Here is a 13,741-nt window from a genome sequence, read left to right on the forward strand (position 1 = left end):
CAGATCACCTTTTGTGCTGTGTTGAGGAGGTTTTCCTGCAGGGGGAGGCGGAAGACACTTGCACCTGCGAGATGAAACTAACTAAAGCTTTCGCGGAGTTTCAGCTGGGCTGGCCTCACATGCATTACGTCTTTGCTGTGCTCTGTCTTTTTGTCGTGGTGTATAAATTAACAATTCTACTTGCGAAAAGAAGGGAAACACTGCGAAACTTCCAAGCTTTTTGGGGGCCGCCGCCACACTGGCTGTTTGGACATGTTCTCGAGGTAACTGTCTCAACACACTCGCAGCAATTGTAACATATGTAACCGTCCAGTAAAACTGACCACACCTTGTTGGAGAACACCGTCCTGCAAACAGAGACACATAGTTGACAAACAACCCGATTTACACGTGTAAAGTCTGCCTGCTGTGATGTCTTTCAGTTGTACTTTTTCTCTTTCAGTTTAAACAAGATGGGACAGATATGGACAAGGTAGTGAAATGGGGACAGGAGTACTCATATGTTTTCCCAATCTGGTTTGGCCCCTTTCTCAGTATCATCAATATTCAGCATCCAGATTATGCAAAAACTATCCTGACATCATCAGGTGTGAGAAATGTTTTGCGTTGTTGCTGTGCTGATGCACATTTATAAAAGTGGAGTAAAGTTAAAAGTCCCTAACGCCGTTTTTATTTGTTTTGTTTCCTTGCAGAGCCAAAAGATGATTTTGCCTACCGGTTCATTGAGGGTTGGATTGGTAAGGCTCATTTGTCTCCCTCTTACAGCATTTCAAGTGCAGAGTTGTTTGCTTTGCTGCTTTCCTCACTCGTGCACATGTTCTTCAGGAAATGGGTTGTTGGTGTCAGAAGGTCAGAAGTGGTTCCGTCACAGAAGGCTCTTAACGCCAGGTTTCCATTATGATGTTTTGAAACCATACCTAAAATTGATGTCAGAGTCTGCTCAGATGATGCTGGTACGTTAAAGACAATTTAATTGCATAATTGATAAATAAAAAGTCAAAGTCATGATGTGTTGTACAACACGTGCCAGTAAATGTTAGAGAAGTAAAGCAGGAGCAGTGTCTGTATCCTGCAGAGAGATCACATCTGTTCTCTCATTGTTGGCAGGATAAGTGGGAAAGTTATGCAAGCACAAATGAGCCTTTTGAATTGTTTAAACACGTGAGCCTCATGACACTGGACAGCATTATGAAGTGTGCCTTCAGCTGCTACAGCAACTGTCAGACAGAGGGGTGAGCCCAGATGAATCTTGTTAAAGAGTCATTTACAGTGTCAGTTTTATGTTGAGTCTTTTGTTGTTGTAAATCTGCATTTAATGTTTGCCTCCTTTGTCATTTCAGTGGAACAAATGCATACATCAAAGCAGTGTATGACCTCAGTTTTCTAATTGACCTTCGGCTCAGAATGTTTCCGTACCACAGCGACCTCATTTTCCACCTTAGCCCACATGGATTCAGATATAGAAAAGCACGTCAGGTGGCCCTCAGTCATACAGGTAAGCTTTGCTTTGATTCATCTGAACCGTTGCCAAATGTCAGTGAGCCTCACATTATAGTGTCAGATCTACAAATGCTTACATTTTATATTTTTTTCTAAAGAGGAAGTTATAAGAAAGAGGCGAGAAGCACTAAGAGAAGAGAAGAAGCTTGGACAAATACAGGCAAAGAGATATTTGGACTTTCTGGACATCCTTCTCTTTGCAAGAGTATGTTATGTGTCATCAGTTTCAGCCTCTTAGTTCAACACATTTCACATTGTAGGATTTGCTTAATGTATAGGCAAGTGAGAAACTGAGGTTTTCCTGCATAAAGGTCATACAGAAAATAAGGCAAGCGCCAACTTGAGATCATGTCACATATCTGAAGTATTGGCATAAAGCTGAAATAGCATATGCATGCAGCAAATAAACAAAGATGCATGCTGTTACCAAGCTGCATATTAATGTCCTCTGACACAAAGACGATGATCAGCCTTTTCACCCTTGTGAGCAGCAACCTAAATACAAAATCTCTTTTGTGTTGAGACCGATCTACACTGGTTAGTGTTTTGTCCAGTTTTTTTTTTCCCCAAAACATCTCTAAACGGCAGCTTATAGAGCCTGTCTCAGCTAGGCATGTCCATGTTTATTTGCTTAGTAGACTTAGCTTTCATGAGATGTAAAAACAAAAGATTCATGCTGTGACTCACTCTTCATAACACATTAAAACACATAAAATGATCCAATTTTTATTTATTTTTTATTTTTATGCATTTTAACTGAAAATCACACAAATTGCAAAATCTTATTTATATCACTTAAATACATAATTGTGTAATAATTGTATAATCTTCATATAATCAACTGATAATGAAGGAATAGAAAGAATCCTCCCTTTATGAGTATATCATAGCAAATTGTTGTCCTTGGGAGCAAAGATTAAAATCAATAATTAACTGCATGGCAAGTGTTTGCTTAAAAAAACAAACAATTAGTGCTATATATGGCTTAAGAAGAACAGCGGACCTTGATACTTGGCTGCTGAATAAATTCCCAATTTTATAAAGGTATCTGTATAAGGATGAATGTTATCCAGCTAAAGCTGAGTTGAAGTCGGGTGATGCAGTAATATAATGAGCCTGAACAGTAAAAGTAACAAAGCACTTTTATTGAGAAGCCCAGTTAGAGTATAGTCCAGTCCATTCTGTCTTTTATCAACTGTAAATATCCTTTATTTCACCGCCAGGATGAGAACCAGCAGGGTCTGTCAGATGAAGATATGCGGGCAGAAGTGGACACCTTCATGTTTGAGGGCCATGACACCACAGCCTGTGGCCTGTCTTTCATCCTCTACTGTCTGGCCTGCAACCCAGAACATCAGAAGATTTGCAGGAAGGAGATAATGGAGGCCCTGCATGACAAGGAAACCATGGAGTGGTAGGCTTATGAAAGGACAACATTGCAATAGGGAAACAAGTTGGTGCCATTCTGTGGTACCAAAACTTTATTAGGAGACATACAAACAAGATAACTTTCTTATTAGTTGACTTCACTAACACTGCATGTCTGTCTCATTTTAAGGGAGGATCTCAGTAAAATCCCATACACTACCATGTGCATAAAAGAAGCTCTCCGCCTTTACCCCCCTGTACCAGGAATTGCCAGAAAAACCACCAAAACTGTAACCTTTTGTGATGGGAGAACTGTGCCTGCAGGTCAGTGATTTTACTCTCTTGTTATTATCAAAGAGTAAACTCATAACCGACTTTGTTTTTCTTTAGATATATAAATTACATTTTTGTACATTTCCATAAAGGACCTATATTGACTTAGTACTTGTTGCTTTATTATTCTACAAGGGTACATTGATATTATTTGATTGTATTGTCACATACAGTATCTTTTCTATAAGCTAGTATAAATCTCTTAAACATGTGGTGTAATTGCTTTGTCAGTGCGGCATTCTTCCAAATGGGAGTATTTAAATGTTGGCACTAGATTATTATACATTATATGGGCAGAAAGTACACCGCTGCCTAGACATTACACTCACTGGAACTGGTCAGCCATGGGAACCCATGAGCCACGAAGCTCCAGGCACACAGTTTTTGTGCTGATGTTGATGCCAGAGGTTTGGATCTCTGCAGTTACTGAGTCAGCAGAGTGTTGGAGATTTGTATGCACTTTGCAACCTCACTGTACAGAATGGTGCACGTCAGACTAATGCTGGGTTGTGCTACAATAGTTATCCTTGGTCAGAAAGAGAGGCTGACATCCAGGGAGTAGATTATAAGAGGTGGAGTTTATTTATACTCGGATTGATGGTACAAGGAGATATGGCATGGTATAGGAGAATGTGGAGGGGTGATATGGTGTGGTTTCTGCAATCAAGAACAGGAAATACAGTAGAACATGAATAAAGATTAAAGGGTAATAAAGCTGGCCACAAATTCCTCCCCAACAACTCTGCTAAGGCAGTGCATCATCTTGATACCGCTTCTTAAGAGCGATCACATTTATTAAAACACTACCCAAAATGGGCCACAAGATGGTACTCCAACACAAGAGATGAAATATTATATTGAGGCAGCTGTTCAGCAGCCAGCCCTCTACCACTATGTAATACAATGATATTACAGCATACAGCGTCACATGAATTGGTAAAGGGAACAAATAAAGCTGGAACAAGGCCAGAAACTATCCAATAGCTGGGACACAATAGTTATCTATAACAAAGCTGCTGGGTAATGTAGTTCACGCTAACACAGACTTTTCTACACTCACTCTGCTACTTTACATGGTCTGGCACTTCATGGCTGAGTTGCTGTAGTTCTTAAACACTTCCAATTTGCAATAATACCACTTACACTTCATCACGCTGCATGGCTAGCTGCTTGATTTTATGTATCTGTGCCAACTGGACTTAAAACTCCTGCATTTGGATTATGAGTTGTGTCACAATACATTTTTCCATATGGTGTATGTTTGTTTAGTTTGTAAGATAATGTTCAGCTACACACACCTTATAATCTTTTGATAATAATAAGCTAAGTACACATTTCTTTCAAAATTGTAGGTTCTGTTGTTGGAATAAGTGTGTATGGAATTCACAGGAATGCATCTGTCTGGGAAAACCCTAATGTGAGTAAAGACAATTTTATTCCAACCCCAACTTACTACATGGAATACATCATCAACAGAATCTATGATGAAATAAAATTATGAAGCTTGTCAGCACTCTGCTCATAAGGCTGCATATAATTTTTCAAATAACTGAAGAAGCAATCATGAAACTGGTGCATTAAATGAATTACTAGTATTGTATTTGCTTTTTTTTGGTTTTGTTTTGTTTTGTTTGTTTTGGGGGTTTTTTGTGCTGTATTTGCTGAGATGGGTGGGTCCCTTGTGCCAAAGTGGACCTCAGGACAGATTCAAGCTGGTTTAATGACTTACTATATTATGTGTGTCAGAATGCAGTTTTCTCTGCACAAGTGATAAGGGTGATAAGGTTCAGAAAATAAGTAATACACATAACACTGCTCTCTTTCTTTGTCCTGTATTACATTAGGTCTTCGACCCTCTGCGTTTCCTACCAGAGAACATTGCCAAGAGATCCCCTCATGCTTTTGTGCCCTTCTCAGCTGGGCCAAGGTTTGTCCTCACCTGAAACTATATCACTGTATAGAGACCGCTTGCAGCAGTCTCAAGTATGTCAATGTGTAACTTAGCACTGAACCCATTTACATCAACACAATAAAAACTGGCTTTATGATTGGCTAGAGCAAGTAGGCCAAAGGGTGAACTCACTGTAATCTAAGATTGATCCCATTTAAAATACAAGTACCTTTGGCCCTGAATGTTAAAAAATAACATACTATACTCATCCCTCCTGTCCACTTTCTGCATGTCCTAATCTCAGAAGGATCAAATTAGTTTCATCATTTTTTAACTCTTTTGAATATTGCCTTGTATATTTCTTACATTTAATATTTTCCTCCCTCAGAAACTGCATTGGTCAGAACTTTGCTATGAATGAGATGAAAGTGGTGACAGCTCTGACACTGAAGCGATACCAGCTCATAGCGGAGCCCACTATGAAACCCAAGATCATCCCCCGACTGGTTCTCCGCTCACTCAATGGCATCCACATCAAGATCAAACCTTTAGACGCAGAGAGCTAAAGTGCACTAACTGCAAGAACTGCTCAAAATTACTGTATTTAGAAAGTAAATAATTTACGTTGATTTGAAATACTTCTACTATGTAACTGAGCTTTTACATATATATTCATGGACTATGTTTTGGGAGAAATTGAGAATATGTGTCACAATACATCGTATATAATATCCCCGTTTTTTTTTTGTTTGTTTGTTTGTTTGTTTTTTACAAAAATAACAGAGATTACAAATACAAAAATATGTCCTCATTCAAAAATGTCTTGTGACACCTGCATTGGCTTATGGAATGATGATGTCACAATGAAAGTAACATCATCACAGTGAAAATGTAAGCAGTAAAAGTAAAAAGCTGTTGAAAAAATGACTACTCAAGTAAAGTACAGATACTTGAAAATTCTACTTAAGCACAGTAATGAAGTATTTCTGCATCGTTACTTCCCATCTCTGCCTAGTGGTGGCTCAGGTTCGCAGTATCAGTTTCTCAATGACAAGATCTCCACTCAGATTAAAGACAAAAAAAACCCTTAGCCAACTGTTGGGTTCCTCGGGTCAAACCCCTTATGAGCCTGAGCCAACATCAGAAGCGTCTCAACTGGGCCAAGTAGAAGAAGGACTGGAGTGTTGGCCAGTGGTCCAAAGTCCTCTTTTTCGATGAAAGTAAAGTGTGCCTTTCATTCAGGAATCAAGGTCCAAGGTTTTGGAGGAAGATGGGTGAGGAATAGAACCCAATATCCACAGTTAGTCAAGATTTGCGGTGCAGTGTCCGGTGCAAGTGTTTTGTAAACTCTACTTTCTTAAATCCAAGGTCAGCGCAACAGTCTATCAGAATGTTTTCGAGGACGTCATGATTCCTTCTGCTGAGGATCTGTATGGAGATGCAGATTTCATCTTCCAGCAGGACCTGGCTCCTGCCCATATCGCCAGAAGCACCAAAACCTGGTTTGATGGCCATGCCATCACAGTGCTTGACTGGCCAGCCAACTCGCCAGAACTAAACCCCATTGGGAATCTATGGGGTATTATCAAGAGTAAATGAGCTCCACCAGATCCAAAAACAAAGAAGAGCTGACAGCAAGCATCAAGGAAATCTGGGCTTTCATAACTTCCAGGCAATGCCACAGGCTGATTGCCTCAATGCCACGGCACATCGAGGCAGTGATTAAAGCAAAGGGATTCCCAACCAAGTACTGAAGATTGACATATCGTTTTGAAAGTACCACATTTTGATTGATCTGATGTGATCCTAATTTCTTTATTTTTTTTCCTTCAAAAACTGAGCAGTAAATGGTGATGTCCTCACAGTAATTACATCTTTCAAATTCCTGTTTCGTGGGTTTATTTACATATATACCGTTTGATTTGATTACTCATTTGCAGACTCTTGGCATTCTCTCAATGAGCTTTATGAGGTCATCGCCTGAAATGGTTTTCCAACAGTCTTGAAGGAGTTCCCAGAGATGCTGAGCACTTGTTGGCCCTTTTGCCTTCACTCTGTGGTCCACCTCATCCCAAAACATCTCCATTAGGTTTATGTCAGGTTATTGTAGAGGCCAGGCCATCTGGCGCAGCACTCCATCACTCTCCTTTTTGGCCAAATAGCCCTTACACAGCCTGGAGGTGTGTTTGGGGTCATTGTCCTGTTGTAAAATAGATGACGGTCCAACTAAACTCAAACCGGATGGGATGCGTGTAGCTGTAGGATGCTGTGTTAGCCATGATGGTTCAGTGTGACTTCAGCTTTGAATAAATTCCCAACAGTGTCACTGGCAAACCCCCCTCCCACACCATCACACGTCCTCCTCCATGCTTCATGGTGGGAACCATGCATGTCGAGACCATCCGTTCACTTTTTCTGTGTCGCACAAAGACACAACGGGTGGAACCAAAGATCTCAAACTTGGAGAAGCACAGATTTCTGCTGGGCTTATGTCCTTTCCTTGTGCCCCTTGGCACCAAAAAATCTCTTCTGCTTGTTGCTTTTCTGTGGTTTCTTAGCAGCTATTTGACCATAAAGGCCTGATTCACACAGTCTCCTCTTCTGCACAACACAATTGATGGTCCCAACCCCATTAAGAAGACAAGAAGTTCCACAAATGAACCCTGGCAAGGCACACCTTTAAAGTGAAAACCATGTCAGGTTACTACATCATGAAGCTCATTGACAGAAGACCAAGGATGCAGCACTGACATCAAAGCAAAGGGAGGCTACTCTAAAATATAAAACATATTTCACTAGCTGGGCCCCCTTTTGCCTGGTAGTGTATATTACCAACACATTCAAAAAGACATGACTGGTCGGTAATCAGAACACCTGTAAGACAACATTTGAAGTGAAGCAGTCTCAGAATTTGTTGAAGTCTATCTGCAACATAATTCTTAACAGATCCTGCAGAAGCTGGAGATAAAGCAATTTTATATAATCTTTTATGTCAGAAGGGTGAGAAACTAAGCAATGGCTTCCCTTAAGTGTCAAAAACACATCATGAAGCCAGATAATTATGCTGTTATCATTCACTTATCATTCAGTTCAAGTGAAAAGGTTTCTGTTTTTATTTACACCTTTTGTGCACCGGTCTCCTGCTGGCCTGTTAGACAGCAAGTGTACGTGTTTCTGCAAACCAGAAACCCGGTTCACCATCTCGCTTTAGGTAGGCAGAGATGGAAGTGAATATGGGAGGCGAGACCGCTGCACTTAAGTCCCAACTTCAGTTTCACTCCCTATCTCTGCTGTTAGACAGGCCAGGTGCTGGAGCAATTTCACAACAAGAGTTCTTAAAACATGTGCAGAAGTGTCACGAAGACACGCTATAATCCCCTTCTGCACAATGAGTGAAAGTATCAGGAAGGGCCAGAAAGGCTCATGAGTCAAAAGTACTCTTTTATTTACAGTCATATTACAAAATCCACCCAAAAAATCCACACACCCACAAGGACAAAGAGTCACCAACACGGGTTGTATAAAAATGAAATGATGTCCTCTTTCTTTTGATGTCAGATTGCCAACCTTTCGCTGATTTAAAGATCCTATTAACTGATCACTTGAATTTCCTGTGAAAACTCCTAAAATGCATTGCATCTTCTGTCGCTACCTTATAAAGAAATAAACTCAAGCCAACTGGTTTAACTTTTTGGCCGATGTCAGACCAGGCACCACATCAAAAAGAAACAACAATGTTATGTGGCAGCCTTGTGGTCAGAATGCATGCTGCGCTGAGACCACAGCATTTAATCTGCGATTCCAGCTTGGAACCTTTGCTACAAATCACTAACCCTCTCCTCTCAATTACTACTACGTCTGTTCTGTCCACATTTGAAAGAGAAAAATCCAAACCACTATACTATATAAGATGTAACAGAATTTAATGGTCCACCTAAACTTGGCCAATTTAGCCACAAACTTCTTGGCCACAAAAGTTCACTTAAATGCCGAGCAGAACAAAACTGTGAGAGTACACCTGTGGTGGAAAAGTGGGTAACAAACCATTTAAAGGAATATACTTTAAAAAACCAAAGAACACATATGATCAGAATACTGTTTGGACAGGGCAAACAGCTTATCAGCGAGATGTGAACGTTTAGAAGCTTGAAGCTCCACTTTCATGTGATGCCACATATATAACGATGATTTCTGTAAGTGTGTCGCCAGTGTCACTGAAAATGCTGACCTTTGTGCACAAGCCACCACCTAGTGGCTTGTTGGAAAAAACGCAGGACACTTTAGTTGATATGATGCTGGTCTAACATATGGAATGAAAAGCTTGCAGTGAGTAATACACTTGTATTATATGTTTTCATGATAAAAATCAGCCCTGTGTTTTGACAGAAAAGTACGTTTTGCTTTCCTTTAATAGTATTTTCAACATTCTAAAGGAGTGAAAAAAATATTGAAATTCTAGAAAAAATACAACCTTACATCAAATTTGTCAAAAACATAACTCGATGACCCACCATATCTTTGTAAGGAATCACTCAGATAACCATACCTGCCACTTTGAGCCTCAGATGCAAAGTCCTGTAAATGTAGTTTAATCCTCTGCAATCAATAAGCTTCTAATTATCAGCTACCAGTTTAACAGATGTAGACATATCTTGTGACAGACCAAAACAGAACTTGTGTGATGACATCGAGAACACAACAAAGTAAAAGAACAAACAAAAACAAAATAGAAAACAAAAAAAATGGAAGTGAATGGCTCCATCTCGTCCAGGTCACAGTCCCTGATGTTTCTGCTGGTAACCTGAGAGTCAGCACCTTTCAGAAACTGTTAGATGTGTGTCCTGATGAATTTAAGGCTTTCAGCCTCTCTACCTCTGTGTCACTGATGTATATTGGAGTTCCTCAGATAAGTAATGATCTTCTTGCCCTTCTCTACTTTTAGGGCAAGATTATTTTCCTGACACCAGGCCACCAGTCCTATCACTTCCCTTCTCTACCCCGTCCCTACCAGTAATCAGCCCAATCACATATGCAAATGTTATAATTCTGGTATTGATCAGGGGGTTTACACACTCACATGTGAAGACAGCATGTGGCAGTGTACTCAACATGTGCCCCTGAGTAATACCAACGCTCACAGTTCTGATGTTTGACGTCTGGTTTTCAACTCTGACTGAGTGGGGTCTATCTTACAGGAAGTTCAGAGCTCAGTTACAGAGAAAGGGTGTGAGTCTGAGTAACAGCAGCTTCTCAGAGAGTCTGACAGTATTAAATGCAGCTTCAGTCATTTCACAGCATTTTCACAGATGTGTTACCTTTTAGTGGACTGATTCTGTATGCATGTGTGGTGGCGTGAAGGCAGAAAACCGGTAGAGGTGACTAAATGGTGTTGATAACACCACCCGGGGAGAAAGTTACACCCCAGGAGAGATTACAGTAACTAGTGCAAATGTTGTACCAGTTACAAAAGCCCACAGGCTCATTATTAACAAGCAGAAGGGAGGACAAAACTACTTAAAGCGTAGAGCGGAGAAAAAAAAAAGAACTTTTTAGGTAACAGTGCTGGCAATACAGCCCTGCTACCTTGTTCTTTAAAACACTTTATTAATTAACATTAGTTAAAATGACAAAGTTCGCTGACACAGTGCTGGCCTAGTTAGTTAATAAAGTAAAAATACAATGGTGGTGACCGCCCACTTGGGGAGGCAACCTACACGGGGGAGTGCCACCAATTACTCACCCGTGTAGTCTCACTGCAAACCTCTCTGCAATCTGAATGGTGCAATTTACCCATTTCTTGGTATGTAAAATACCATAAAACAAGGAACCAGTCAATGGCAGTCTATATGCTTTTACTGACTGTGAAGCACTATGGTCAACTTTGTTGTTTTTAATATGTGCTATATAAATACATTTTGATTTGATTTGATTTTTGATAAACAATAGTAAAACAACAAGGCTAGAACAAGACAGCAGCAGTGTGTAGGCCCTTTAACAAAACAGGGAAAACAGTCATCCAGGGTCCCCCCTACTAAACATCAAATTGTAGATAACCCATGAGGATCCCACTTACTACCCTTTAACAGTTACACAAATTCAGCAATTGACAGGGGAAATGAGTCCAGTCTGTAATACTTAACAGCCTGTGAGCTTTGCCACCTTGAACAGAAATGAGTGCAAGTTGCCAGAGCTCAAGAGTAGACCACGGATGTTCCTCATAACCAACATCTGATTAACAGCAAAGGGAGGAGTGAATCTTCATGCTGCGTTCACAGACACCATGTATGAACCAACATCCTACTACAATCTACCCCTGGGGTTTTAATCGTCGTCCCGACGATTGACACTCACTGCCGAGGTCTAAACAGGGTAGATGTATTAGGCACAGGTGCCTGGGAGTTCACAGCCCCTATTGTTCTACTTCCTACTGCCTGGGGCAGATGATGCCGTCCCAGCATTAGCACGAGTAATCCTATGTAAAGGAGCAATATTATTTTGAACACCAGCCGTAACTGGCAGCTGATCGGTGCAGACCTGCACCACAGAGGATGTTGAGGGTTTTGGCTCACCTGGTATGCAGGGGGTAGGGGTCTCCTGTCTTTGTTGGCAATTGCTTGGGTTCAGAAACCAATAAAAACCACTCACCACTTGCATAGGTTCTTCAACAGGGACAGTTTCTAATAGCTGGATTGGAGCACTGGGGGGGACACATATTCCACCTTATTCTTTAGTAGTGAACGGTGGACATGTTTCACGTGACCAAGGTTATCTGACAGAGTAACAGTGTAAACTGATCCATTTTGGTCTGGGGCCTTTGGCACTTTATACACCACTGAACTCCAAACATCCTAAATTTTATGACGGCCTCACAGCCCAACCTCCTTAAGGTAAACCAACTGACCTTCTTGGGTGCTACCAGCCACAGGCTCCTGAATCCTACCCAACAAAAAGTCAACAGGTAGCTGGGGATCTCAGCCAAACATCAGAGCAAATGGTGACTCACCAGTAGACTGATGTACTGTGGTGTTATATACATATGCATAAAGTAAAGAGTCCAAGGTAGCCAGGACAGTCTTTTTGATCCTTTCTAAATACTTCATCATGGTTGTGTGAGTCCAAAAGGATGATGGTCGTTTAAATCCACTACCAGGATGTTTCTTGGAGAGGGGCACACTGGTAATGGACTCAAAGCATAGGCAGATTGTATATGTCTATGAATGCACCATCCAGCTCTGATGAGTAGACCCTGAGTGCATGCCTGGGGATATTATTTGGGCCAGCTGCCTTATTTGGGTTTGTTTTCCTTAGTTAATTGGGCCAGCTGCCTTATTTGGGTTTGTTTTCCTTAGAGCTGTGCACACTGCCACCAATGACAGATCGTGATGTAGTGGTTTGTCCTGTGTGTCATGTCCTGTCTGTCTCTGTTGGTTGGTGTTGTGGTGTATAAAAAAAAGTGGGTTAAGTACTCACATTGTTTTCAATTTAGGCTATTCCGCGATGACTGCTATTAATACTGCCATTACTGTTTTAGTTTAGGATTTTCCACCTTTGATTTTGGTGCTATTTTAGTTTTCAGGGTGTATTTTCTGATTTCAGTTTGGTTTTTAATTGTTAAATGTTAAGTTTGTATTTATTAGTTTCTGTGTTGGTGTTTTTGTTTTTATGATGTGGGTGGTATTAGTGACATAGGTCAAATATAAGTAAAACAGTACAGTACAACACATTTGACTCACAGTCATTTTCACCACAGCCTCCTCTTTGTGTTTCCATCTTTGACTAAACACCAAAACTTAAAACATTTCCTATTTTCTTTATTGTCTGTTGCTTTTTTAAACAACACATTTAGTGAGTTTTGCTTTATTTCTTAAGAATATTTTTCTGTTGTTTTCACTTTTTGTATACTTTACTTTGAATAAAACACTTTAACAAATAAAAGGATCCAAAATATTATTTTCAGTGACTATCCTCACCAAAATGTCCTCACAGTATGAACTCACATATTTCTCACAGTAATAATCATACTATAACCTTTTATCTGCAGGGTGTTATTGTTTTACTATCACTGATGCTCATTAGTGATTAACACTGCAGACGCAGCACTGCTGCGGTTTTAACACTTTTAACAGCCTTCTTCATGCAACCTTTTGCTTAGATGCTGTTTTACTGGGGTCATATTTTATATGGTGATTATGTAAAACCTAAAACTGCAAAGCAAAATACAGCTGTAAAATAAATTTAGTGTAATAAGTGTTTTTTTCTTTTAACAAAAAAATATAAATTGTTTGTAAATTTGTAAATTTGTTTTAATTGCTGAGCTCAAGTAAATTAATGTACCTGATAACGTTTCTCTTTGTGAAAGCAGCATTTAATTGCTGTAACATTTTGAGATCAACTTTACTTCTTTACCTACATTTGTTTTATCTTAACTTGATCTGCAAGGTAACCAGAAACTGTGCTTTCATGCAGTTCATGAATGGACCTCACCTCTGTACTGAGCAACAACAACAAAAAAAATGTTGTTACATAACATCTGTATCACACTCAAAGCTTCTCATTAAAATTATCTCGATCCATGTACTTTAAAACACCTGCCCTGCTTTCAGAGAATTAGGTAAAAGTTCAGTTAAAGATTCGATTAGAAATCATTCC

General features: G+C 40.0%; 1 long non-coding RNA gene across 1 annotated transcript; it reads left to right on the plus strand.

Annotated features, from left to right (window-relative positions):
• The first annotated feature begins 33 nt into the window (after positions 1-33).
• On the plus strand, positions 34-6,167 carry LOC102079868 (cytochrome P450 4B1). Its single transcript, XR_002063788.2, has 12 exons — positions 34-263; positions 443-587; positions 693-737; positions 826-953; positions 1,108-1,232; positions 1,341-1,495; positions 1,599-1,705; positions 2,724-2,914; positions 3,059-3,192; positions 4,554-4,618; positions 5,046-5,128; positions 5,481-6,167. It is a non-coding gene; the product is annotated as a cytochrome P450 4B1 (long non-coding RNA).
• Positions 6,168-13,741: the final 7,574 nt, after the last annotated feature.

The sequence above is a fragment of the Oreochromis niloticus genome, linkage group LG11 (genome assembly GCF_001858045.2).
Source record: "Oreochromis niloticus isolate F11D_XX linkage group LG11, O_niloticus_UMD_NMBU, whole genome shotgun sequence".
Classification (NCBI taxonomy): Eukaryota; Metazoa; Chordata; class Actinopteri; order Cichliformes; family Cichlidae; genus Oreochromis; species Oreochromis niloticus.